Source organism: Bidens hawaiensis, unplaced genomic scaffold (assembly GCF_021521415.1).
Source record: "Bidens hawaiensis isolate Kalapana, Puna unplaced genomic scaffold, B.hawaiensis_p1.1 tig00044169_1, whole genome shotgun sequence".
Classification (NCBI taxonomy): domain Eukaryota; kingdom Viridiplantae; phylum Streptophyta; class Magnoliopsida; order Asterales; family Asteraceae; genus Bidens; species Bidens hawaiensis.
The window spans coordinates 31714-58620 of NW_027497840.1; positions in this window are offsets into that span (position 1 = coordinate 31714).

Sequence of the window (26907 nt, forward strand, 5' to 3'; positions counted from 1 at the left end):
CCTACATTCGCCGAAGTTATTAGGGTCGGTTCCCTATGTTTAGTACATTGTACCCTACCTGCCTTTACGTACCTTTCTTATTAGTACATGCAATATCCGAAGATCGTTCATGTGCTAACATCTTAACATACATACATCTTTCACATAGCATATATATATACCTCAATCATGCCTTTAGCTATCACTTGACGGTACATGCAATATCCGAAGATCGTTCATGCATCATCAAAACAATCATCATACATAAATCGTACAAGGCACACACTTACCACTTAAGGTAAGTGTATTAACTATCACATCGAGTATGCACACAGCCCCGAAAACATAACAAGGAAGTGGGGCTAGAAACTCACCCGAACTCGATTACGTTCACCGTTAATTATTATTCATTTCCTTAGCTGTGCTCGACTAACTGTATAACAATTACACGTATCAATTTAACTATCACTACTCACATCGCGTTTCAAGTCTAGTTATAAACCTCAACGAACGGGGGTCTGTGGGCAGCGCCCCTGGCAGCGGGGTCTAGGGGCGGCAGCCCCTAGCAGGGTCCAAGGGGCAGAGCCCCTGGCTGAGGTCGAGCTGTCTTATCACATTTCCCATTAGATTTTGAATCATTAATTAATTTGCTAACTTAAAGGTTCAAGGGCTAATTTGTAATTAAATCATTCTTTTTCTAAGTATAGGGACCATTCTGTCATTTTGTCTAACTTTTAATTCGTTACTTGGTTCCTAACGAACTGGCTTATCTTAGCGAACTAGTTCTTATAACGAGTTGAACCCTTTAACGAACTGGTTATTAAACGAATCAGTTCATGTAGCGAATCAGTTCATGTAACAAACTGAACCTTCCAATTTGTTATCTTCTTTAACGAATGATCACAACTAGTTCGTCCTCTTATCTTTAACGTATCGCTTGACGAATTTCATTTAATTCGTTAACTCCCCGCTAACGAATTACCTCTAATTCGTTAACTTCCCGTTAATGAATTAGGGTGTAGGTCAGAGAATGTCAGAACATTATCTGATATCTCTAACCTCGTATTGCCTTTTCCGGCGCCGTCGCCGGAAAAACGAGTTTTAACTCGTTTTCCACCGTTTTTCATCTCGTTCGATCCAGATCTGAGCTAGGGTGATCCTTAAGCTCATCTTAGGTTCGGTTTATACCCGATTCCATCCAGATCTCGTGACTTTAATGATTTAACGGTGTCGGTTCATCGTTTCGCAACTAGATCTAACGGGTTTGAGCTCATACAATATTACACTATCATTACCTTGGATCGGGATAGGTTTTCCTTGGTGATTTCGGCTAGAGAGAGAGAGAGAGAGAGAGAGATCTAAGTGTGTGTTTCGGTGGTGTATGGAATATGTGTAAAATGTATGAAAAATGGGTAATTAAGGTTTATATAATTATGGATCATGGGCTTAAGCCCATGGTCTTTTCCTTCTTTCCTACATGACCCAAATCCATAACCCATATCCTATTTACCCAACACTAGCCCGGCTCATAATAATTCATATTCCCATTTTATTAACCGAAACTAGAAAAACAGGATGTTACACTTTACATTTAACGAACTAGCTAATTCATTAAACATCCTTAACGAATTAGCTGATACAGAACGAACTAATGGGTTTTACATAAATACCCTTTCATTATAATAATAAATTACAATCGATAAATTACAAAGACATGAGACGACAAAACCGTGCACTAACAAACACCTCCTTGTCTTGAGCTCTTTGTCCTTAATTACTTGATGCGCTTTGTCTGCCAATCCTGACAACTATGAATCCCGTACTCGTGACATATACGTACTACACGCTGGAAGTGCGTAGCTCGGTCGTAGTCTTCACTACGCTTTATCAAAATCTTGTTCACGAACAACACATCATTGTCTGTTTTGGATAAGTGAATGAGTCACATCGGGTTGATAACTCTAATAAAACTGGTCTTCAAGCCTTTACCCGGAACAATGACGGACTCACCGGTACGATTATCATAGTACCATCGATTAAACGATAGGTGAAGATTCTGTGGGAACGTCTTCACCGGTACATGTTTCATCGTCTTCGGCGGTTTTACCTTAAGCACGAGTTTCCTCCAACCCGTACGAGGATCAATCTCGTCAATATGTTTACGGGTTGGAACTTGTGGCTTAAAGAACTTGAAACCACTGTTTACCTCAAAGAGCAAATGTTGGTGAAACCATTCTGCTCGACGATCTTTACCGCGATTAATTAAAGGTCGACACATGAGGGTACAAACATCCCAGCACGATAGTGAGAGAACGTCAGTGATATTTTCATAGTACTGAAAACCGTTCTCCCACTTGATGATACAGACCTTTAGCTCTGAATCGTATAACCAAGATACAATGTCACCTCTTACTGTCGACACGACTTTGAAAGTGGTCTTCTGATTAGCTTTGGAACGTGCGATAGCGTCCACTTTCTGTTCTTGATCAACATACCTGTACGCCTCAATAATCTTACAAGCCCGTTTGTCTTTGTACTTGAACCATCCAGCAATTTCAGCATCGGTTGGATCTTTATCTTTCACCTTTTCTTTGTTTTTTGATATCTTTTCCAGATTATCTTCAGCAGCTTTAACTTGATCCTCAGTAAATGTATGAACACTCTGATCAACATTTGATCGTTGAAATAGATCGGGGTATTCCTCTGCTGTCACATATTCAACCTCGATCTCCTCATCTTCATAAATAAACGACGTATTCATATGAGGAATCGTCGTATCCTGTAAGACTTCCTCGTCGTTCACTATCTCCACATGATTCTCATCAAATAGTGATGGTTAAAACACACTTTTACTCACCAAACTACACCTAAGTCCATGTAAAACACATAAAACCAATTCTTGATCCGGCTATGTATTCAAAGATTAATGAACCTCAACTTATTTTGATCATTTGTTGTGTTCACTAGTACAAAATCGACTATTAGTGACATACAGCCCGTCAGGTCAATGCGACACTTTCGAAAAAAAAGTGTCACCTTATGTATGCTTGAAAATTCCTGGAATGTTTTGGTGACGATTTTAGCGGGCTTGTGTGACTATTGCATAGATAATCACCTCTTTAGTCACACTAAACATAGCGTATGTCACAAAATATTAGTGAAGTTTAATCGGAATGTGAGCAAATGCCACTATTTGGTCACGTTTTTCATTTGTCACAAATGTAACTTTTTTTTTGTGATACCATAGATAAACATAAGGTCACATATGGCAATTTTTGTGTCACTATATAATGGCGCACATTCAGTGACATAACGTAACTGTGAGTAAATGTAATTTACAATGACAGTAAACATTTATTTGTGTGACTTGAAGTTTATGTTTATTAGTCACACTAATTAATTGTGTTACCATATGTTAAAGTTTATGGTGACATTGACAATTACAATGTGTCACTAACGATAACTAATAGTCATGACAAATGTAACAAACATGTTACTAGAAGTACAAATGGTCAGCTTCCATTTTATTATGTGTCACTACAAATTTAAACTAACGAAATAGTTATTGATGTATAAGAAGTTTATGGTCACAGCTCGAATATGTGTGACAAATTATATATTATGGTCATGGTTAATGGAAAAAAACATGTGACTAGAATTGAAATTTGGTGATTGTTCACTTTATTAGGTGTGACTAACGGTTAATACTAAGAAAACGTTAGTGAAGTCTAAGTAGTTTATAGCCACAGTTCATTTTAGTAGGTATGACTAAAATTTTTAATACTAAGGCAACGTTATTGATGTATAATTACTTTTTGGTCACATCACCAATTTGGATGTATGACAAAATATATATTATGGTGATGGTAAATGCATACAATTTGTGACTAGAAGTAACATATGTTAATTGTTAACTTTGTTAGGTGTGACTAAATGTTCACTAGACAATCATCGTTATTGATGTATAATTACTTTTTGGTCACATCTCCAATTTGGATGTGTCACAAAATATATATTATGGTGATGGTAAATGCATACAATTAGTGACTAGAAGTAAATTTTGCTAATTGTTCACTTTGTTAGGTGTGACTAAATGTTCAATAGACAATCATCGTTATTGATGCATAATTACTTTTTGGTCACATCTCGAATATGGATGTGTGAAAAATTATATATTATGGTAATGGTAAATGCGTACAATATGTGAGTAGAAGTAACATATGTTAATTGTTCACTTTGTTAGGTGTGACTAAATGTTCATTACTAAGGAAATGTTAGTGAAGTGTAAGTACTTTTTATTCAACATGTGACCATTACATATTACATTCTTTTAAGGAAACGTTAGTGTTGTCTTAGTAGTTTATAGTAAAAAAAATCTTTACAAAAGAGTGTGACTAAAGGTGTGTTAGGGTCATGTATTTATGTAACAACGTGACTCTAAAAATAATTCCTGACTTTATAGATCGGTATTATCCAAATTATAATTTTTCATTTTATTAGGTGTGTAAAGATATTACTAATTAATTATGTGTGATTATAGTGACAATTTTAAATTTAATGTGTGACTAAAGAATATATTATGGTTTTCAATGGGCCATTTTTCTTAAAAGATGATCAATTGGGCCTTTTTTCAAAACACGATAATTTGGGCCCATTTTTGTTCTAAACACGATTATAAGCAGTTTGATTTATGAATAACCAGTGTATGCAACCACGAGTTCGTCATCCTTTCTATTCGCGTTTTGCGTAATGAATGTAGTTAATAAATGAAGGGTTATTAATTATACAATCTATTATATGAATCCAATTTTGATTTTTTAGAGTTTGATCAAACTATTTGATATGTATCCATGTACCTTTTGGATTTACCGAAACGTTTATATTTACTATTCGATATGTTATAGCGGAATTATAACATAAAGTAGTCACAACACATTCACTCTTAACATTCAGTATATTGATTATAACAATCAGAGTACAAACTGAATAACCGTCACGACTATTACAAAAATCAACATTAAAAGTTATCTATTGATTATAACAATAAGAGTACAAACTGAATAATCGTCACCATCCTAAACTTGATTTAGCCTAACTAATGATATAGTAGACCTCGGTCGTATTAACTTGAAAATTTGGATCTATTAAATTGCCCATTGATGTCTTGGTAGCACCCCAACCATCCATAGATCTGGTTTGTCGACCTTGGTCGAATCTATAATAATGATGGTGAATAAAATTTTTCCGGAAACACCATCATAGATTCAGATCATCTATCCGAGATTCGAACAGATGATATTATGAGAAATAATCCACCAAATCGCGGATATTAGACTTGAACCGAAATCTTGTGATCTTCCTTTCGTCCTTTCCTTGAAAATCCATAACCAAATCAGCACTTTATCATCTTCCATGTCATCTTCCTCTACATCAATAATCTTCATCTGTAACAACAAATCAACACAGTTAACACACACAACAATGGATACACGCTGATGCTTCAAACTGTTTATAATCTAAACAGAACTTACAAATTACAATCACTTCTAGAGACTATCATATAAATGCATGTAATATAAAAACCAGCAGACTAACCTTGATATTTAACACCTTGAGAGAAAATCTGAGCTGACAGATATGAACAAAATAATGTGCCAGTGCCATTTTAAGTACAAAAAGATATAAAGGCAATGTTATTAGATTTGGTCAGCATTGGTATACGTGACAAAGTAACTCCACTAGTTTAGGTGTTGACTAGTATACTAACCATTAGCAAACAAGATTCAAACCGGTTCACCACAACAAACTTATTTGCAAACCCACTCACTGCCACATGCCACTATTTTATTGGAGTTCTATTTAATTTTTTTTTCCTATTTTTACATATTTATTAGTTTAAACTATAACATTGATTTTTTATAATAACTTTTAATAATTAATTTTTTTAAAAAAATCTAAAAACACAGTCTTGTTCAGTTTATCTTTTTGAACACGGCGGTATAAATTTTAACTAAAACAGAGTTTATAAAAAAATTCTATATTTTTAATAAAAAGTAAATATTGACCGGCAACAAGAAGCTAAAGTGAAGATGATGAAAAAACTTATCAATATTCTACGCAACAAATACTTTGAAGTTTACCCGGTTATATGACCAATAGAGAAGCTCACGTCGCTTTAAAAAACAATTTGGTTGAGCATATATATATTTTTAATGTTATATATATATATACTAAATTAAATATATTGTATATTTATGAAAAATTTATTTTTATATTTCTAGTCACTGTTCAATAAAAACACAGAAATTATAAATTGTATTTATAATGTTAGTGAAGTGTAAGTACTTTATAGTCACATCTCTAATTACTTTTGTGTTATAAAATATATATATTATGGTGATGTTAAATGCATACAATTTGTGACTAGAAGTAACATATGCTAATTGTTCACTTTGTTAGGTGTGACTAAATGTTCAATAGACAATCATCGTTATTGACTAAATGTTCATTAGTAAGGAAATGTTAGTGAAGTGTAAGTACTTTTAATTAGTTAACATGTGACCATTACATTGTTTACTTTTTTTAAGGAAACGTTAGTGTTGTCTTAGTAGTTTATAGTGACAGTTTTAATTGTAATGTGCCACTAAAGACTATATTATGTTTTTCAAAGGGCCATTTTGCTTAAAAGATTTTTATTTGGGCCTTTTGGTTAAAACACGATATATAAACAGTTTTATCCAAGCGCCTTTTCGTCATCCATGTCCCTACTCCCTAATCGATCAGTTAATTTTCAAAGTAATTCAAAATCATGGCGATATCCCTCACGCTGCTAACCCATGACGAAGGTATTTCATATATGTTTAACACGTTTGATCGATTTATGAATAACCATATGCAACCATGAACGATATTTCGTCTTCCTTTCTATTCCAGTTTTGCTTATAATGAACGTAGTTATAAATACATGAACTAGGGTTATAATTAATTATAATCTAGTATCTGAATCCAATGTTGATATTTTAAATTATGATCAAAATATTTGATAATAATGCATGTTCTTTTGGATTTAATGAAGAAGACTACACAAACGTACAAGGGATGGAATACGACTACACCTTTAAGAGGGTGGTTAAGGGTTCCCTCGTAAGTTATACCCCATTCTATTATTTACTATTATAATTTCAATCAAAGATTATTGTATAATAAGTTATAAATTTATTCTTGGAATTTTGTTTTTTAATATGGCAGAAACTACCAGTTGCATTTGTTAACCGGTACAACATCCGATCGAGGTACTTCAGATTGAAGTTCAGATTTGGTGATTATGGGGATGTTTTTGAAACAATTGCTCGCCGGAACGATAGGTAGTACCGATCGCGTCAATACAAGGTTCGTAAGTGGGACGATTTTCTGGAAGAGAACTTGATTGATGTCGAATTGAGGGCCAATTTCAATTGGAGTGAAGATCAATCGATGTTCACAATCTATCTTGTTAATTAGATATTTTATTTTAATGTAAGAATATATATTTCTGGACATTAAGTTTTTATATTTACTACTTTTTAATTATATGAATGAATATTAGCTTTGATATGGTTTTAGTTTATGTTAATGGCTAGCCTAATGTAGTTAAGGTAAAACAATATTTTCTTTTATATGAAGAAAATAAGATATTATTGTCAACTAAATATTGCCTTTTATACTTCATAGGTAATTATGATATAAATCAAATCACTTAGGTTAATTTGTACATGTCTATGAATTACGAATAACTTGCTAGCCGGAAATCATTCAATAATGATCTAGTCCATATAACATCCAATCACCTTTATAAATAGCTTAACATACTATATCTTTCCAAATCCAAATTTAAGCATATTTATTTACATAATAATTAATAATAAAATTCAACATATAATGAGACTCAACCAATAATGAGAACATATTACATAATATATTACAACTATATTATACTAGTCTAATATTAAGTAATGATGCGAGCAAATGGTCGACGTCCGTGATAATCAAAAAGAGTCCACTTGTGCCTGATACAGTCAAATGTAAGCGTTAGCGACACTTGTACAAATGTACATGTTGACAACTTAACGTTTCAGATTTAACAAATGCATCAGTAGATTATCATGAAGGAAATTCATACCTTAGTACGTATAATTAAATCCCGACCATCATTGCGGTAATAGTTATCTCGGGATTCCTTCCCCAAATCATTTTTGTCTACAGGGGGCAATACATTTTCATTCTCATAACTAATCACCGTACTAAACTCCTCGTTTTCGTACGCATGCGTATAAGTTGTTGGAGGATTCTTGATTACTATTGACATTTTTTTTATCGAGCTGGTCTGTCACATAAAAAACTTGTCGTGCTTGTGAGCCCAATATGAAAGGATCATTCTTGTGTCATAATCTACTAAGTTCAACCAATGTGTACCCAGTGTCGTCTTTCTTTACCCCGTTTTTATTGTCAACCCAGTCACACTTGAACAGCGGGATTTTTCTAAAATGGTAATCAAGTACCCATATGTCCTATAAAACCCCATAATAGATTGTCTTGGTGTAGGTTTTGACTTCTCTAGAAATGTGCAAGTCATTTGATACTATACTAACCCCACTATTCTGGTGCACTTTACCTTCTCGATATTTTGTACGAAATGTAAATCCGTTGATGTCATAGACTTCGTAGCTCAATATGTTTCTATTTGGTCCATATGAAATCCACCTTACGGTCTTTGATATACTTTCTCGCGATTCCGCTAACTCTCTCTCAACCTGATACATATATACTACAAGGGTGATCAAATATAATAAATATTTAACTAGTAAGGCCGTTATGAAATATGTAGTATACGTACGTACCTCATATCGTAACCACATGCCAAACATTAAGCTGTGCTCTTTCTCTAGCCATGCTGCTTGCTTGTCAGGATGTTGTTGTTCAACAAATGCCATGTGCCGACTGTAAATAAACATTGGCGAATTTTGTACACCGGGTAGTAGAAAATAAAATAATATAATCCATGTACATAATACTTACTCGATATAAGGAACAATTTCGGGTGTATTTTGCAGCACATAGAAATGTGCTTTCACGAACAGCTTTGAAGAAATTTTGTCCATCGATTTGCTCTTTGATAGTGGGACTCCGTCTTTATTACTTTCTCTATTCTTATTTTCAAACGAGTTCCTCAAGCTAGTAGGAATACCAATAGTCTTCAAGTCTTTTTTGAATTCACTCAAGAACTCAATAGTCTCCTCAGCAACATTCTGTTCAGCAATGCATCCTGCTGGCTTATTTTTATTTCGCACGTGCCCCTTAATAACCTTCATACACCTTTCAAATGGATACTTCCACAGAAAGCATACGGAACCACATAACTTAACTTTCATAGCAATGTGCACGGTTAAATGAACCATAACATCAAAAAACGATGGAGGGAAGTATTTCTCGAAAAGGCACAATGTCACAAACAAATCTGCCTCCAATTTTTCAACCTCCTCGACCTCGATCTCCTTGCTACAAATTGATTTGAAAAAAAAAACAGAACCTGAAATAAAAAAAGTATACGGTCACGTAACCACATGCTATATTCCAACTTACCAAAAAATTAAGGAGTGATATGGTGATGAATATAAAAATAAGAACAATACCTTATTATAGCATATCTTGTGTGGCATAATAGATCGTATTGCAAGGGGCAAAAACTGTTGCATAAGCATGTGATAGTCGTGTGATTTAAGTCCTATTAGCTTTCTGTCCTTTTGACTAACCAAATTAGAAAAACTTGAACAATACCCTTATGAGACCCTTAACTTGTACAACGTGTCTCAGATTGTTGTCTTTTTCCTCTGTTGTTAATGTGTAACTCACAAGCGGAAGCCTAATGTTTGTGCCGTCTCTCTTGGGTTGTAACTCTGGCCTTAAGTGCATATCATCTAGATCGAGTCGAGCCTCCAATCCATCTTTCATCTTTCCCAGAATGTTTAACAGTGTTCCAATCAGACTCTCTGCCACATTATTTTCAATATGCATAAAATCTATATAATGGTTGACAGAATTAAACCGCCAATATCTAAGTTTCTGATGCCAAATATTAAATTTCTTCCAGTAGGGTTTAACGTTGCCACCTTATTCTGTTGTATTTGATTCTTTTGTTCCCCTTTGTATTTTTATTTTCCCACCTCTCCCGTTCGAAGCTTGTTGCAATGCTGATGCATTGTTCTTGTGGCCCTTACCCCAAATGTTTATACAATATTGCATCTCGTTATATATTTCTACCTCGTTCTTAGGTATTGGTTCACTTCGAAACTCTTGTGTTACATCGAATCTTTTCTTTTGCTTTCTTAACGGGTGGTTAAAAGGTAGATACCGTTTGTGGCCACCATAGCTTTGCTTATTTGATCTTCTTAATCTAACACAGTTTGTTTCCTTACCACAAACTAAACAACCAAAGAAGCCACTATATGGACAACCACAAAGTGTACCAAGGGCGGGATAATCGTTTATGATCCATAAGACAACAACATGTAGCGTAAACCTTTCTCAGGCATATGAATCGTATGTTTCTACCCCCGTATCGAATAAATGTTGTAGACCTTCAAACAACGGTGCTAAAAATACATCAATATCGTTACCCGGTGTCCCCGATATCAATAACAATAGCATGATGAACTTCCTTTTCAAACACAGCCATGGTGGAAGGTTGTAAATGACAGCTAAAACTGGCCAGACACTGTGGTGTTGATTTCCTCTATTACCATCCACCCCATCAACTGCATTGCCTAGCCGCAAACTTCTTGGATCTTGTTTAATGAATTCATATTTGTCATCTATAGCAGCCCATGCGGGTTAATCCGCCGGGTGACGTAAAACAATGTCCTTTATTCTACTTTCCGCGTGCCATCTCAAATGTCGTGCGGTCGTCGGTGACTGAAAAAGTCGTTTAATCCGTGGAAATATGGGAAAGTACCATAATACTTTTGCTGGAATTTTATTGTAGTTTACTTTTTAAATATCATCTTCTTTCCATCTTGATTTTCCACAAGTGGGACATACTTCATATTTTTCGTACAGTCCTCTGTAAAGAATGCAGTCGTTAATGCAGGCGTGTATTTTGTTATAACGTTACCCCATTACTTTTGAATGTTCTCTTAACCTCATATGTACTACTAGCCATTTCATTACCTTCTGGTAGCATCTTCTTAAAGACACGAATGAATTCTGTAAAGCATTTATCCAAAACTCCGTACTTGCTCTTCACGTTGAAAAGTTGTACCAGCGCAGACAACTTCGTGAAGTCGGGACAGCCTTTGTAAAGTGGCTTCTCAGCATCTTCAATTAGTTTTACGAACTTTGCATAATCACGGTCATCCGTGAAGTTTTCTTCTATAGATTCTATCATATTTACTATTTGGGCGGCATTAGTTAGTAATTCTGAAGTAAAATCGGTTGTGTGCATTTCATAGTTGTCATCCAAAACCGAATAACTAATTTGGGGCTCATCCTTTTCTCCAAGCTTAGACCATATGGTATAGTTTTGATCTATGCCATGTTTGAATAAGTGTTGTTTCACATCGTCCAGAGTGAGTGATATGTGGTTTAAACAAGTCTGACATGGGCACGGTATTTTCTTATTGGCTTATTGCTCGATTTCTTTAAATTGGTGACTGCATAACCTATAAAACTTAGAACTCCATCCATACAAACCTTTCTATTTCTATTTGTTGCCATCCAAGAGTTGTCCATATTTGAAATCACCACTATAAACATAATTAAACCAAATAAGTAATTATTCTTATCAGTTAATCGAACAACATACCTATTCTACTCATAATTAAACCAAATAAGTAATTATTCTTATCAATTAGTATATTAACATAATTACTCTACTAATTAAACAGAAGGAAATAATACATACCTTACTTTGTATTTCTCACAGAGGTCGAACCTACGTTGTCATATGAATTATCAATTAGGTTGAAGCTACGTGAGTTGTGTTTAGATTTGGGTAGAAACGGGTCACGGGCCATGGGTCGAACCTACGTTGTCATATGCTTATCAATTAGGTCGAACCTACGTGAGTTGTGTTTAGATTTGGGTGGAAACGGGTCATGGGTCGAACCTACATTGTCATATGTTTATCAATTAGATCGAACCTACGTGATTTGTGTTTATATTTGGGTGGAAACGGGTCATGGGTCGAACCTACTTTGATAAACGTTTGTTTATCAATTAGGGTCGAGTTTTTTTTATTTATTTTTCTTTTAACCTACGACATGTTCGGGTTTTTTATTTATGATTTATATTATGAGTTATGACTTTTTTATTATTATTTTTGAAATAAATTAAATAAAAAAATAATAAACCCAAGCCGAACTCCTTTCAATCCAAAACCCGTTTAAACCCGAACATTCTTTTTCCTTGAGACACTAACCCCCATCCACTCATCTCTTTAAATTTGTCAACCCATTTTGACCCAATTAGGGATAATAGAGTCTAATTGGGGATAATAGAGTCCGATCAAGGATAAAAGAGTCCGATTGGAGATAACAGAGTCATAATGGGATAATAGAGTCCAATTAGGGATAATAGAGTCCGATTAGACTATGTTATCCAATTGGACTCTATTATCCCCAATGAGATACTAGTATCCCCTGTTGGACTCTATTTTCTCAAATTGGACATTACTATCCCCAATCGGACTATGTTATCCCAATTGGACTTTGTTATACCCAACTAGACTTTGTTATCCTCAATTGGACTCTATTATCCCCAATTGGATACTGTTATCCCCAATTGAACACTATTATCCCCAATTGAACTATGTTATACACCATTGGAATCTGTTATCCCTAATTGGACTATGTTATCCCAGTTGGACTCTATTATACCCAACTGGACTTTGTTATCCCCAATTGGACTCTATTATCCCCAATTGGACTTTGTTATACCCAATTGGACTCTATTATACCCAAATGGACACTATTATCCCCAATAGGACTATGTTATCCCAATTGGACTTTGTTATCCCTAATAGGTCTATGTTATCCCAATTGGACTATGTTATCCCAGTTGGACTCTATTATCCCCATTTGGACTTTGTTATACCCAATGGGACTCTATTATCTCCAATTGGACTTTGTTATACCCAATTGGACTCTATTATATATCCCCAATTGGACACTATTATCCCTAATAGGACTATGTTATCCCATTGGACTTTGTTATCCCTAATTGGACTATGTTATCCCAATTGGACCATGTTACCCCAGTTAGACTTTATTATCCGCATTTGGACTTTGTTATACCCAATTGGACTCTATTATCAACCAATTGGACCCTATTATCGCCAATTGGACTCTTTTATACCCAATTGGGCTTTATTATCCCCAATTGGACACTTTGTTATCCCCAAATGGACACTGTTACCCACAATTGGACTCTATTATCCCCAATTGGACACTGTTACCCCCCCTAATTGGACTCTGTTATACCCCACTGGAATCTGGAATCTGTAATCCCTAATTGGACTCTATTATACCCAATTGGACTTTTTTTTATCCCCAATTGGACTCTACTATCCCTAATCGGATTTGTTAAATGTCGAGCTAAATGCCGCTCAAATTCGGATTTGTTAAACATCGGGTTTGATCGGATAACAAATGACTTATTTTTTAAAGAATTTAAGGTTGGATTTGGGTTAGTTAAATGGTTAAAAGGCCATGTTTTTAATTAATGGATCAATTTATTTTAGAATTATATTTGGTTAAATACTTAAGTCCAACTCATAATTATAGAATTATAAGAACTTCTATTTTTGTTATAATTTTTTTAAAATTTTATATTTTTTAAAAAATATTAGCTAATATTCTTAAAAACTAAATGACAATAGGAAGATTGGGGTCGGTAATAAAAATAGATTGGGGTCAGTAATAAAAAAATATTGGTGCCGGTCAGATTTCGCTATATAAATTTACATTATGTATTTATAAGAGTAATATTATAAAGGTAACATTTACAAATTGTAAAAAGATAATGATAATTAATGTATTTATAAGAGTAACATAATTTATAAGAGTAATATTATTTAAATTTACATTATGTATTTATAAGAGTAACATTTACAAATTATAAAAATATAATGATAATTAATGACAGCTAAAACTGAATTGTCGACCATAATTTCAAATTTCTCAAAATCTTTCCTTCAAAAATTTACAAATCTAGCTTAATAATGACTGTTTAATATTAATAGGAATCTAAAATGGCGCCGTTAATCAATGTTTAATTGAAAATTAACAAAAATTGAAGATTTCACATTGCCGCCATGAACAAATTACACTACTGTTGTTACGGAAACATGGTCATAATGATGCATTCCACATCTGTTGGTGGTTTCCGTTCTAGAACTCGACTGACGATTTTCAGAAATACGCAGATTTGTCATCAAGCAATTCATCTTCTTCTACTAAGGTTTGTGATGATTTATATATGTTCAACAACTATGAATGCATGTGACGATTCGTATACATGTTTATTTGCAATCAACAACTCTCATTTGCATGTTACTTTGGGTCGTAGGTCATGGAATTGGAAGGAGTATATGAAGGGAATGATGTATTGGAAGACCTGTATAATGAAGAATCTCATGATGATTCGAGTGACTCTAATATGAGTCACTCAAATGACGAGAACGAACATAAAGTAAATGATGCCAAAGATAAAAAGAAAAGGGGGTTGACCAGACTGCCAAAGATGCGAAGTGCCTACACAAATTCTGGTGGGAAAAAACATAAAGTCAAGTTCGATGCGTTTGACAGGTTTAGTGGAAAGTACAGATCTGAATTCGTGAGTTTCTTAGGAGATTTGGTAAGGTAGAAAGTGAATTTCAGTGTTCTTACATGGAGGGAAGTATCCAAAGAACTAAGGGATAAGTTGTCGGAAGAGATTACGGTAAAACGCCTGATCAATTATTTGTTTGCAAAGATTATGTTCCATTCTAACTGTAATTTTTATGTCAGCGTTATTACGAAGTAAACGAAGACAAAAGAAAAGTTGTAATGACTCGTCTCAGTTTTCTCTTAAGAAGCTTTAGAAGTATGGTGTATAAACGGGACATACACCCCAACCTAGGCAAACCAGAGAAGTTAACTAAAATTTCAAGATGGTTTCGGACAATAATCCTTAACCAAGATCACTAGGACAGCTTTGTCGCGTATACACAATCCGACAAATTCAAGGTAAATGTTTATAAAATTTAAGCTTGATTTGAAAATATGTGAGATTAAGAATTGAAATATGTGAGATTTAATTTTCATGAAGGATTCGTCGATCTTAAGGAAGGAAGCTCGTGCAAAGTCGCGTTACAACCACCGGTTGGGAAGAGGTGGATATGCTACTCTTGAAGAAAAAATGGTAAATGTTTTATTCTTTAAACATTCCCTAAATAGATGCTTAGGACTTAAAAAAAGATTATGTGATTTAATAGTAATGCACTTTTCTTATAAATTATAACAAGCTTGCAAATAACGAAGTTGAGAAAGATGTACTTCCCTCCTGGTGTCTGATGTGGTATAAAGCCCGTCAAAACAAAGACGGTGAAATAGAAGATGAGGAGGTTAAAACGCTCGGAGAGCAACTAGTAAGTTTGGGAGACTGTCTTTAATTTATTCATATCGTCTTGCTAAAGTTGATTGATTTTACATATTATTTTAAGTTGAATGATTTTACATATTACTTTGTGTAGCTGGAAAATGAAAAAAAAACAATGATAGGGAGTTGAAGGGTGATCAAGGTAAGGATGCCATGACACTGGTCTTTGGCCACGAAAAACGTGGTTGCGTAAGAGGGATAGGAACCGGAGTAATGTCTTCTATATATCTTCATGGTCCACGACGAGTTAGAGGATCGATGAAAGAACAAATAAAGGAGATTCAACTTATGGTCCAGTCTGAGAGAGACGAAAAGGAAAAAGAGAGACAAGAAAGACATAAACAAGGTGAAGAACTTATGTCGATGAAAAATGCCAACAAGCTGAAATGAGAGCGTTACTATCCAGCCTTGCTATTCAGGGGATTCAGGTGGGGACAAACCCGAATCAACTGCAAGTAAGTGAATCTGTCTATATAAAGACTGTAGAATAAACATGCTAATCCATTGTGCTTATGAAAAGTAGTCTCCGAGTCATTCAAGTGGGTCCCAAAATAAACAAACTGATGATATACTTCAACTGAAACAGTCCACAAAGGTTAACATAACTCTAGTAACTTATTATTTTATTTTAATATTATTTTGATTAATTCAATTGTATTATAACATTGTACTTTAAAGATGAGTATTTAATCAGGGCAATGAGACAGGTCGTGGAAATCAGTCTCCAAGTCAATCAGGTGGATTCCAACTGAAAAAAACTACAACTTTGTCCATAAGAAAGACCGAGCCACTTCAGCTACACTCAAAAGGAAACATTCTACACATGAGAAAGTCAATCAAGTAAGTTATTCTTTGAATACTTCAGTAATTTACAATCTTCATTAATTAATTGTGGGAATTATAAATTGTTATTTAGGAATCTTCCCAAACCGTCACAAAAAACGCGGAAAGCTCACATGTGCCAGTAAATACTCCTTCACCAAAATACGAACGGGTATATACTTTTGCAAATTCGTCTTTGTATTTTTTTTCTTTTTTTCCTTATGATATGATGACAAAAATTATTATAGACTATCAAGTGTCAACTAGCAAGTGTGACCAGGAGAAACATTGTCGCTTCTGGTATGATTTACTTGTCCGAAGGTCTACAAACATGTCACAATGTTCCAGTCCAAAACGACTGCTACAAAGTATCGATTGAACGATCGATACAAGGTGCAACATTTTTACCTCATGAAACCCCCAGTGCGCGAACAGTCGGGGAGGTAGTTGGCAGTTTGGCTCCTTGGCCGAAGGATCTTTGCATTATTAATGTGAGTTTCTGTAATTACTTTTTATAATGGTCTTTAAATTATTAAACTATTTCAAACAGCTTAGGTGCTTTTTTCCTTTTTAAATGGTGTTGACACAAGATGATCAACAAATTGAAATTCAAAAGGTCAACGACTTTACACAAGGGACAACAACTAAATATGTTGATGGTCAACAGCGGAATCAACCGAAAGATTCAAAGGTAAAAAAACACCTAAAACAAAAGGAACAGTAGAATATGTCTAGTTGAATAATATTAAATCGAAGTTCAGCAGGAGTAGTACTAATGCAACAGCTAAGACGGCTTAATTAATTCAACTAGTTAGATTTAGATTAGGATGCATATTTGTAATTACTCCCGTTTATAAATTTATATATATGGAGAGGAATTTCATTTTATTTTAATAATATTTTTGTATCGTTTCGTTTATATATTATCCACTATTATACTTATTTCTCAAATGTCACTAAATGTGAAATGTAATCAAATTCATGTGATTATAATTCATTTTTGGTCACATTTTAAATTACCAAATGTCACTAAAAGGTTAGATTTGGGTGATTATAAACTATATATAGTCACATTTTACTAAATAATTTGTGTCTAACATATATATATGGTCACATTCATTAAAGATAGTGTCACTACAAGTGTCACTAAAAGGTATATATTGGTAATTATGTGTTAACAATTGTGTGATAACTAACTACATATAATCACTGCCTACCTAAATATTTGTGTCTACATCCCATAAACAATCACAGTCTTTAGAAAAGACTGTGACTACAAGTATGTTATAGGGTCACGTAACTACGTAATATAAGTCACTAAAGGGAAATGTAACAACAAATATTCAAAGATAGTGTCACTGAAGGATGCCCAACAATGACACTTAAAATAAGAGATGCCACTAGAAGGTATGTAATAGTCACAACGTAGATTAACAATTGTGTGAGAACTAACTACACATAGTCACACTGTTCAAACTTATTTGTCACTAAAATACAAAACTACTCATATTTATTTAATAATAGTTTGACAACAAGTGTGTTAGGGTCATGTAACTACATAATATATGTCACTAAATGGAAATGTAACAAGAAATTTTCAAACTTAGTGTGACTAAAGGATCCACAACAATGACACTTAAAATCAGCCAAGTTTATATTAAACGTTTTAGGTCACATTTTCATTGGTGTTATGTCACTAGAATGTATGAAATAGTCACAATATATTAACAATTGTGTGATAACCAACTACATATAGTCACACTGTTCAATATTATTTGTCACTAAAATACATATGAACTCACATTTATTTAATAATAGTGTGACAACAAGTGTGTTAGGGTCATGTAACTACGTAATATATGTCACTAAATGGAGATGTAACTAAAAATGTTGAAACTTAGTGTGACTAAAGGATACACAACAGTGACACTTAACATAAGACAAGTTTATATTAAACGTTTTAGGTCACATTTTCATTGGTGTTATGTCACTAGAAGGTATGTAATAGTCATAACTTAGATTAACAATTGTGGTATAGCTAACTACATTTTATCACACTGTTCAAAATTATTTGTCACTAAAATACAAAAAGAGTCACATTTATTTAATAATAGTGTGACAAAAACTGTGTTAGGGTCATGTAACTACGTAATATATGTCACTAAATTGAAATGTAACAACAAATATTCAAAGTTATTGTGACTAAATGATACATCACAGTGACACTTGAAATAATACTAGTTTATATTAAACGTTTTAGGTCACATTTTCATTGGTGCTATGTCACGAAAAGGTATGGAATAGTTACAACTTAGAATAACAATTGTGTGATAACTAACTACATATAGTCACACTGTTTAAAATTATTTGTCGCTAAAGTACAAAAATACTCACATTTATTTAATAATAGTGTGACAACAAGTGTGTTAGGGTCATGTAACTACATAATATATGTCACTAAATGGAAATGTAACAAGAAATTTTCAAACTTAGTGTGACTAAAGGATTTACAACAGTGGCACTTAAAATTAGACAAGATTATATTAAACGTTTTAGGTCACATTTTCATTTGTGTTATGTTACTAGAAGGTATGTAATAGTCACCACTTAGATTAACAACTTCGTTTCTAATTGTGATCAAATACCAACCAATAGTCACACTGAACATAGTGTAATGTCACAAATTTCAAGCAAAACGTCACATCGAAAAAATATTGCATGTGAGCAATTGTTGATATATTTCCACTAACCAAAAAAACATGTGTCATTGAAAAGGGTTTATATTTATATTATTTGATAATACTGGAACAAAAATCACTGGTCTATAGTGACACCTCTACTCTACGGTGACTGATTTATATATGCTACAGTGACGATTTTTTGTGTGTCACCAAACAACATCTACAATGGCGTGACCGTTGGTGACATATTTAGCGAAAAAAATAGCACTAACTACCTACGGTGACTATTTGTGTGTAACTGAAGCCCGATTTTGTACTAGTGGTTGTTTCGCACCATTAGACATCAGTTTCCAAAAGATAGGTTTTGAGTTGCAAACACTCGAAAATCTAACTTCTTGGTTTCACTCTGTAACCAAATTTAATGGAACTAAACGATCCTAGTTATATTACAGGAAAAAAAGGCGGATTTTACAATTCCCCAAGTAAAATAAGGTTTAAGGTTTCGTCTCAGAAATCTAGTTACATAGAAGATAAATGTAGGAATTTAACATTCCACTCTTTTTGACTTTAACTTGATGCAAATGAAGACACAAACAATAGTAAGACACGGTTTAACACAAACAGTTCTTAATCAACAACTTCGATAGCCTAATGTTTTGATAGAAATTCACTACAAATAATTAAAAGTTTCGACCAACAAGAAAGAATCCCTAGATCCCATCTTAGAGATAGATAGGACCGAATTCAAACAAGAAATAAGAAGATAATAAAAAGTGGAAAGAAAAGTGTAACAATCAAAACAAAACCAAATGGCAATGGAATCCTCCACTCTCTATAGACACATCGACCTTTAACCTGGCTCTATGTTTCTGCCCAATTTCATGGAACCCAATATCCCCACGACTCATGGCGCACCGCTCTATCAACCCACTCCCATTCCCCACTCACCCCCCCCCCCCCACAAAAAAAAATCTTCGAGGAATGTTTTTCTATCAAAATTGATGTGTTGAAAAAATTATTTACCAAAATAGGTTATTTGAAAGAGTCATGCTAGGGATACCCAAGGTAAATTAAAAACACCCAACAAATCCTCCATGGATTAGTCTATCCGCCAAGGATATGTCACACCCCAACCTAAGGCGGAAATGCCGGGGTGTGAGCTGATTGCTCACAGCTCTCAAGGTACCATCATGCAATATTAAAAGTGACAATATATATTAAATTTAATTAAATAATCAAGTACATCAAGGTAGACAAATTACATAACTTAGAAATACTTCAAGCAAAACAAAATACAAAATTTAATTCTTGTATCTTCTTCTTTAGCATGCAATCATAAATTTCTTCAACCAAATCATGCTAATCAGATCATATGGTAACCTGCATATGCGTTAAAAATACAATAATTTTTTCAACACTAGGTTGAATGAGTAAAACACCAGATTTAAGACACTATAATAATAATATAAAAGAACAGACTTTGTCAAGTGAGATAAGCAATTTAACCAATGAGCAAGTAAATAATGTTGTCGATAAGCTCGATGTCAGATGGACTGAACGATGGCTAACACGACAGGCGTATGATCGTACTTGTCTGCAAATATGTTGGACCTCTCGGACATGTATTCAAGTAAAGTATATAAGCATGTAACACGTTGGTATAAACTGTTAAACACACATGACTTACAGTTACAAGTTTGAGTATTAAATAATAGTAAAATATCTACGAACACATATGTTCCCAAAACACTTAAAATGAGTTAAAAGGGGGAGTGAGATACTCACCTGATAAGAGGAATGAAATTAAAATGATGATGATGTGAGAAAGATGAATCCTTCGGGATATAACGTCAAAGATTCCTAGTTAGATAATATAATATTAAATTAATTATAAGGTATACAACATGATTTGATGAATTAAGATTTCGATGTGATTTGAGTTAGGTTGTGATTAGAATGGTTACTGATTAGACGATTGATTTCTACGGTTATTGTTATTACGAAGTCATTAGTCCTATTATTTATAAAACCACCATTAATTATTCTTGATAAAATATATAATTAATTACTTAAATAATTTAACTAATTAAGATATAGAATATGCACGTATCAATTAGTCCTATTAACTATAAAACCATCATTAATTATTCTTGATAAAATATATAATTAATTACTTAAATAATTTAAATAATTAAGATAAAATATATAATTTATTACTATAAAACCACCGTTAATCCGGTTCCTTTCAGAGTTAATGGTAATTCCGTTCTAACTGGCCACGGATAACTGTATAACAATTACACGTATCAATTAACCATCACTACCTATATCGTATTTCTAGTTTAATATAACCCTCAACGAAAGGGGGTCCAGGGGCAGCGCCCCTGGCAGCGGGGTTCTAGGGGCGGCAGACCCTCGAGGGGTCCAAGGGGCAGAGCCTCTGGCTGGGGTTAAGCTGATTCGCTAACCCATTCGTTATGACGAATGATTCCATTCGTTATAACGAATGGCTTGATCTGAGATGAATGAGCGCATATCGAACGACTAAGGCCATTCGTGTTTTGTATATGACGAATGGGTGGTTCATGCGTTACAAGAACACGCGAGTGTGCCTTATAACGAATGGCTTGATTCACTGTTTCAACATGACGAATGAGTGGGTAACGAATGATGGAAACCATTCGTGACTTCTATAAGACGAATGAGGGGTTTTTTCGTTACAAGACACGCGAATGTGTCTTATTCGCTATGACTGTCTAACGAATGGTTAGCGATTCGTTTGACATAACGAATGAACATCAGACTTATCCAATATTTGACTCAAGATGTCAAAGTCAAAATCGTCAAGAACACATATGGGTCAACTGAACCAGATCTGCGATTATACTTCAAATCATGATGAAACAACACAAACTTGGTATCAATTAGCTTAGAATGACAGAGCCTACGAACCCCAACCCACCAAACGTCCAAACATTATGCTTTAGTGGTGCGTTTGATCGGTGTTTATACCCGGTTCATTATACAATCGATTAGCCAATTAAATGTTAATGGTTTTCACTGAGAATAATTGCACTAGTTTCATTTTTACCATTTATACATAGATCTAAGAATACCAACGAGCCGAACAAGTTTTCGTTATAGAACGTACCTTTAAACGAATCGGTTTACAAACGTGATCTAGTCTTGACGTCGGTTTTGACTCGTTACGATGTTCTAACAATAACAGGCTCGGGTTTTTACCTTCGGATCTTCGCTCGGGATATAGGAGGGTGTTTGTGTGTCTTTTTGAAGGTGTAGTTATGGTGTAGAGATTGATGAAAATGGAAAGAATTAGGGTTTAAGGGGTATTTACACTAGCCTATAGACCTAAGGCCCATTATCATCCCTTATTCCATATTTTAATATCCAAGTCCACCCTCTTATAGTTTATTTATCTAAACTGATACACGACACATTATTGAATAACAAAATTTCTTTTATATATTATTAAAATCAGGATGTTACAGCAAACAAACATTTAAATACAAAAGCTGGACTTTCCCCCAAATTGATCATAAACCCCAAATCTAAAATCGATCGATTCATTATATGTTGGTTTAAATCACCATAGGGTTATTGTTACATGATTCAGAGCGAACACAATGCATAAAATAATTTCCTCAATCTATTATGTATTTATGATGAACAAAATTGATATCCACAAGCTGTTATGCTTCAATCCTTTTAGGGTTTAGATTGCGAGATAGTAAGGACTGTGCATGCTCGATTAATTGTATTATTGTGATGTGTAGATTATGATTCCAGAAAACGTGTATGACGGTTTAATTAGATTATCAATTTCTATATATTTTGATCTTGTTTTCCTAATTAATCACGTCGGCAGAGACGATTATATGTAAAGAATATAAATCATAGATCAATTCCATAGTTATGGCGAGAATTAAGGATCAAGAAAAACCATCGGTTTATGGGTTTGATTATAAACGGGTTATGGGCTATGGGTTATAGATAATAATAATAATAATAATAATAACATTTGTATTTTAGTCCTCGGTGATTAAAAGTGGAAACAAAATGAGGTAATAGTTTTAGTTTGGGTTAAAATTGTCATAATGTGAAAGTTATAATTATATATTATATAAACAATAATATAATAATAGTTAATTTACTCGATAAACAAGATAAAATTTCCCGAACATAGAAATGGGTTGGGTAATGGTATTTAAGATACTGTGAAAAACCTGAGTTGTTACAGGATAGCCCTTAAAAGTCGTGTCTTTTTCTCTTTTTCTTTTTTTTTATTTTAAGTTTTGTTGTTTTTGCCTTTTTGTCGTCTTTTCTGTTATATTTATTTTTTTATTTTGTTTGTTTTTTCTTTTGCGTTAGTAATATTTAAAAAAAATACTTTTTTAAATAATTATTATTTTAAACCAAGTTTCGGGTAAAACCGAGTAAAAGTCAAACTTCTCGTTTTAACAAGCTAGTCACTGTTTGAATCACCAAAATATTTCCTAACATTTTTAACTTGTGTTTCATTTTATATTACTAGAAGAGTTCTCGCGCGATGCAGCGGGAAACACATACTTTAGTAATCATGTAACAAATCTATGGGTATTCATTATTTCATTTGAAAGTGTGAGACCGTTCATCAGTTTGGTTTCCCGATTGAAACCGGAGCTGATTGAACATATTAAAATGTTAATTATTTACTTATTTAGTATTAGATATGCTTTATAATATATATTATATATAGTTAAAGAAAATTTTATTTAGTACAAGTAAACTCGTCTTTGCAACATTAATTTAGCCAAATTTCCAGTATGATTTTTTTGTAATCTTTATTCTTGTTATGATTTCTCCTTCTATTTATTCTAATAAGGTTTATCAGTTATGTGATCAAATTTGTCTTTGTTCATATTACGATTATCTTAAGTAACGTATTGGTTGGTGTTTAATTTGACGTGAAAGTACAGGCAGATTAATAATTCTTATTTTAAACTCAGTTTATTATCGAAGTACAAACAATATCGGAAACTTATCGTTGGTAATGGTTCGGCTTAGTTGGCTATTTATTTCAAACAATTCAGATTCGGTTTTCGATGGCAAAAAAACGTGTAGAGTTGGCTCATTGTTTAACTCAAAACCATCAAAACGAATCGTGAACAATGTTGCGTTAAATGTTTTTTTCTTTTACTTCGAAAACTATGGCAATATATACTCAAATTAAAGATAATAAAATGTTCACTTTTATGATGTCATTTATTTTAAAAAATAGTAACGTACGTAGGAAAAAGTTATGACCGTAAAAAAATCATGGGGGTAGTTGGGTTAAAAGTGAAATTAAAATAATATATAAATAAAAGATTAAGGACCAATGTTGTAACTTCAAGGGATGAAAACTGTAAATATTTTAAAAGATTTAAAATGTATGTGAGATTTAATGAAATATTGATATTTTTGCCCATATTGAATGTTGTACATATTGCATCAAATGTTGTAAGTTACCTAATCCAAGCGTCTTAATTTACCCTAAAGTGGTGTATTATATATAGTATAGATTTAAATTTCTAAAATTTTTAAGTTTATGGTGTGTTGGAACCAAACTTGGTTTAATACTAAGATCGAGCTTATTTACATTCGCTTAAATCCGAGTTTGGAACTTTAATTAATAAAAATTCTCAAAGTTGTTTAGGCTACTGATTTTATTGAAGTAATTCAAATATTTAAATAGAATTGTTTGACGAGTTTGAATAATACGAGGATATAAAATGAATTAAACAAAATTAAATACTCATAAATACAAGCTTTTATTAATAAGAAAGTTCCGAATCACATTACCGAGTCAGGCAAACATAAATGAATACAAATACGAAAAATCCGAGATGATACGACGGTAGAACGACGACGACGACGATGCTGGATATAAGCCCCCCCACATGCAGACGAGACGACGACGCGGCTGGTGCTGCAGTTTACATGTGTTTTTGTGTTTTGTTTCTTCTTTTTCGAACTCGTTGTCATGTATTTAATATTATTATATAAATTTTGTTTTATTTATGTTGTTTCGTTTCAATTTTAAAATTGTTATTTCATTGTAATTTTAAACCGATGGACTGAAAACAAAAAAAACTATTGAAAATAAAAATTGGTTATACCACACTAACACAAAAACAAAACAAACAAAATCAAGAAATAAAAATAATAAAAAAAAGACAGCAAAAAGACAAGAAAATTAAATAAAATAAAATAAGACAACAAAATGACAAAAAAACATATTTTTTCCAAAACACCCCACCAATATGCCATGGATTGCCCTATTAGCCACATATAGGTTGGGTGTTTTTGAAAAAACTTATGTGTCTCTAGCAAACCCCTATTTGAAAAGTATTTACCAAATTGTGTGTTTCCCATTTATTCCTTAAATTAACTAATTTAATAACTTTTTTTATTATTATTTAATCAACCAATCATTATTACTTTCTTTGAACTCATTTTAGACTTTTTTTTAAATTATTAATTAAAACTCACTACAAAAATCGTACCAAGATCGAGGCGATAACGAATTGGAAGACTCCGCAGAACCCGACTGATATACGAAGTTTCTTAGGGTTGGCTGGCTATTATAGGAGATTCAATGAAGACTTTTCCAAGATAGCCGCACCATTGACTGGAATGACCCGGAAGTCTGTAATGTTCGGTTGGGGTAAGTTTCAGGAGGAGGCTTTTGAGGAACTAAAGAAGAGACTCACAAAAGCTCCAATACTTGCCCTACCTGATGGTGACGAGGATTTGGTTGTTTGTACTGATGCTTCGCATCGTGGGTTAGGTTGCGTATTAATGCAACGACGAAAAGTGATAGCTTATGCGTTTAGACAGTTGAAAGTTCATGAGAGTACCTACCCGATGCATGACTTAGAGCTAGCAACAGTAGTACACGCTCTCAAGATATGAAGACATTATCTGTATGGTACTAAGTGTACTATTTATACGGATCATAAGAGTTTGAAGTACTTCTTCGAGCAAAAGGAGTTGAATATGCGAAAAAGGAGATGGTTAAAGTTTATAACGGACTACGATTGTGATATCAAATACAATCCTGGAAAGGCTAATGTGGTTGCTGACGCACTAAGCCGTAAAAATGAAGAAGTCATTGCAACAGAAAAGTCGTATAAGTTGATCATTAAATCAGACCTCTTTGAAGAGATCATCAAAGTACAGTCTGAAGTGCTTATAAATGAAGGGCTAGTGAAGAAGGAAAGAATCTTTGGACAACAAGATGAGCTGATGAAAAACAGTCATGGCGTGAAGACTAGGTTTGAACGCATGTGGATTCCACGCCATGGAAATCTTAGAGGTCGAATTTTGGATGAAGTTCACAAGTCTAGATATTCGATTCATCCGGGATCCACCAAGATGTATCAGGATCTTAAGAGAGACTACTGGTGGCTGGGTATGAAGAATGACGTAGTAGATTATGTCAGTAAGTGCTTCACTTGCTTGCAAGTCAAGGCAGAGCACCAGGACCCTTATGGAAGTATGAAGCCTTTAGAGATACCAGAATGGAAATGGGAACATATCACCATGGATTTCATAACTAAGCTACCACGTACAGCTAAGCATCATGATACCATTTGGGTGATAGTGGACCGTTTGACCAAAAGTGCTCACTTTATGCCTATACGAAAGGCTATCTCGTCCGAAACGTTAGAAAATTTGTTCATAAAAGAGGTTATGGCCAAGCATGGAGTGTCGT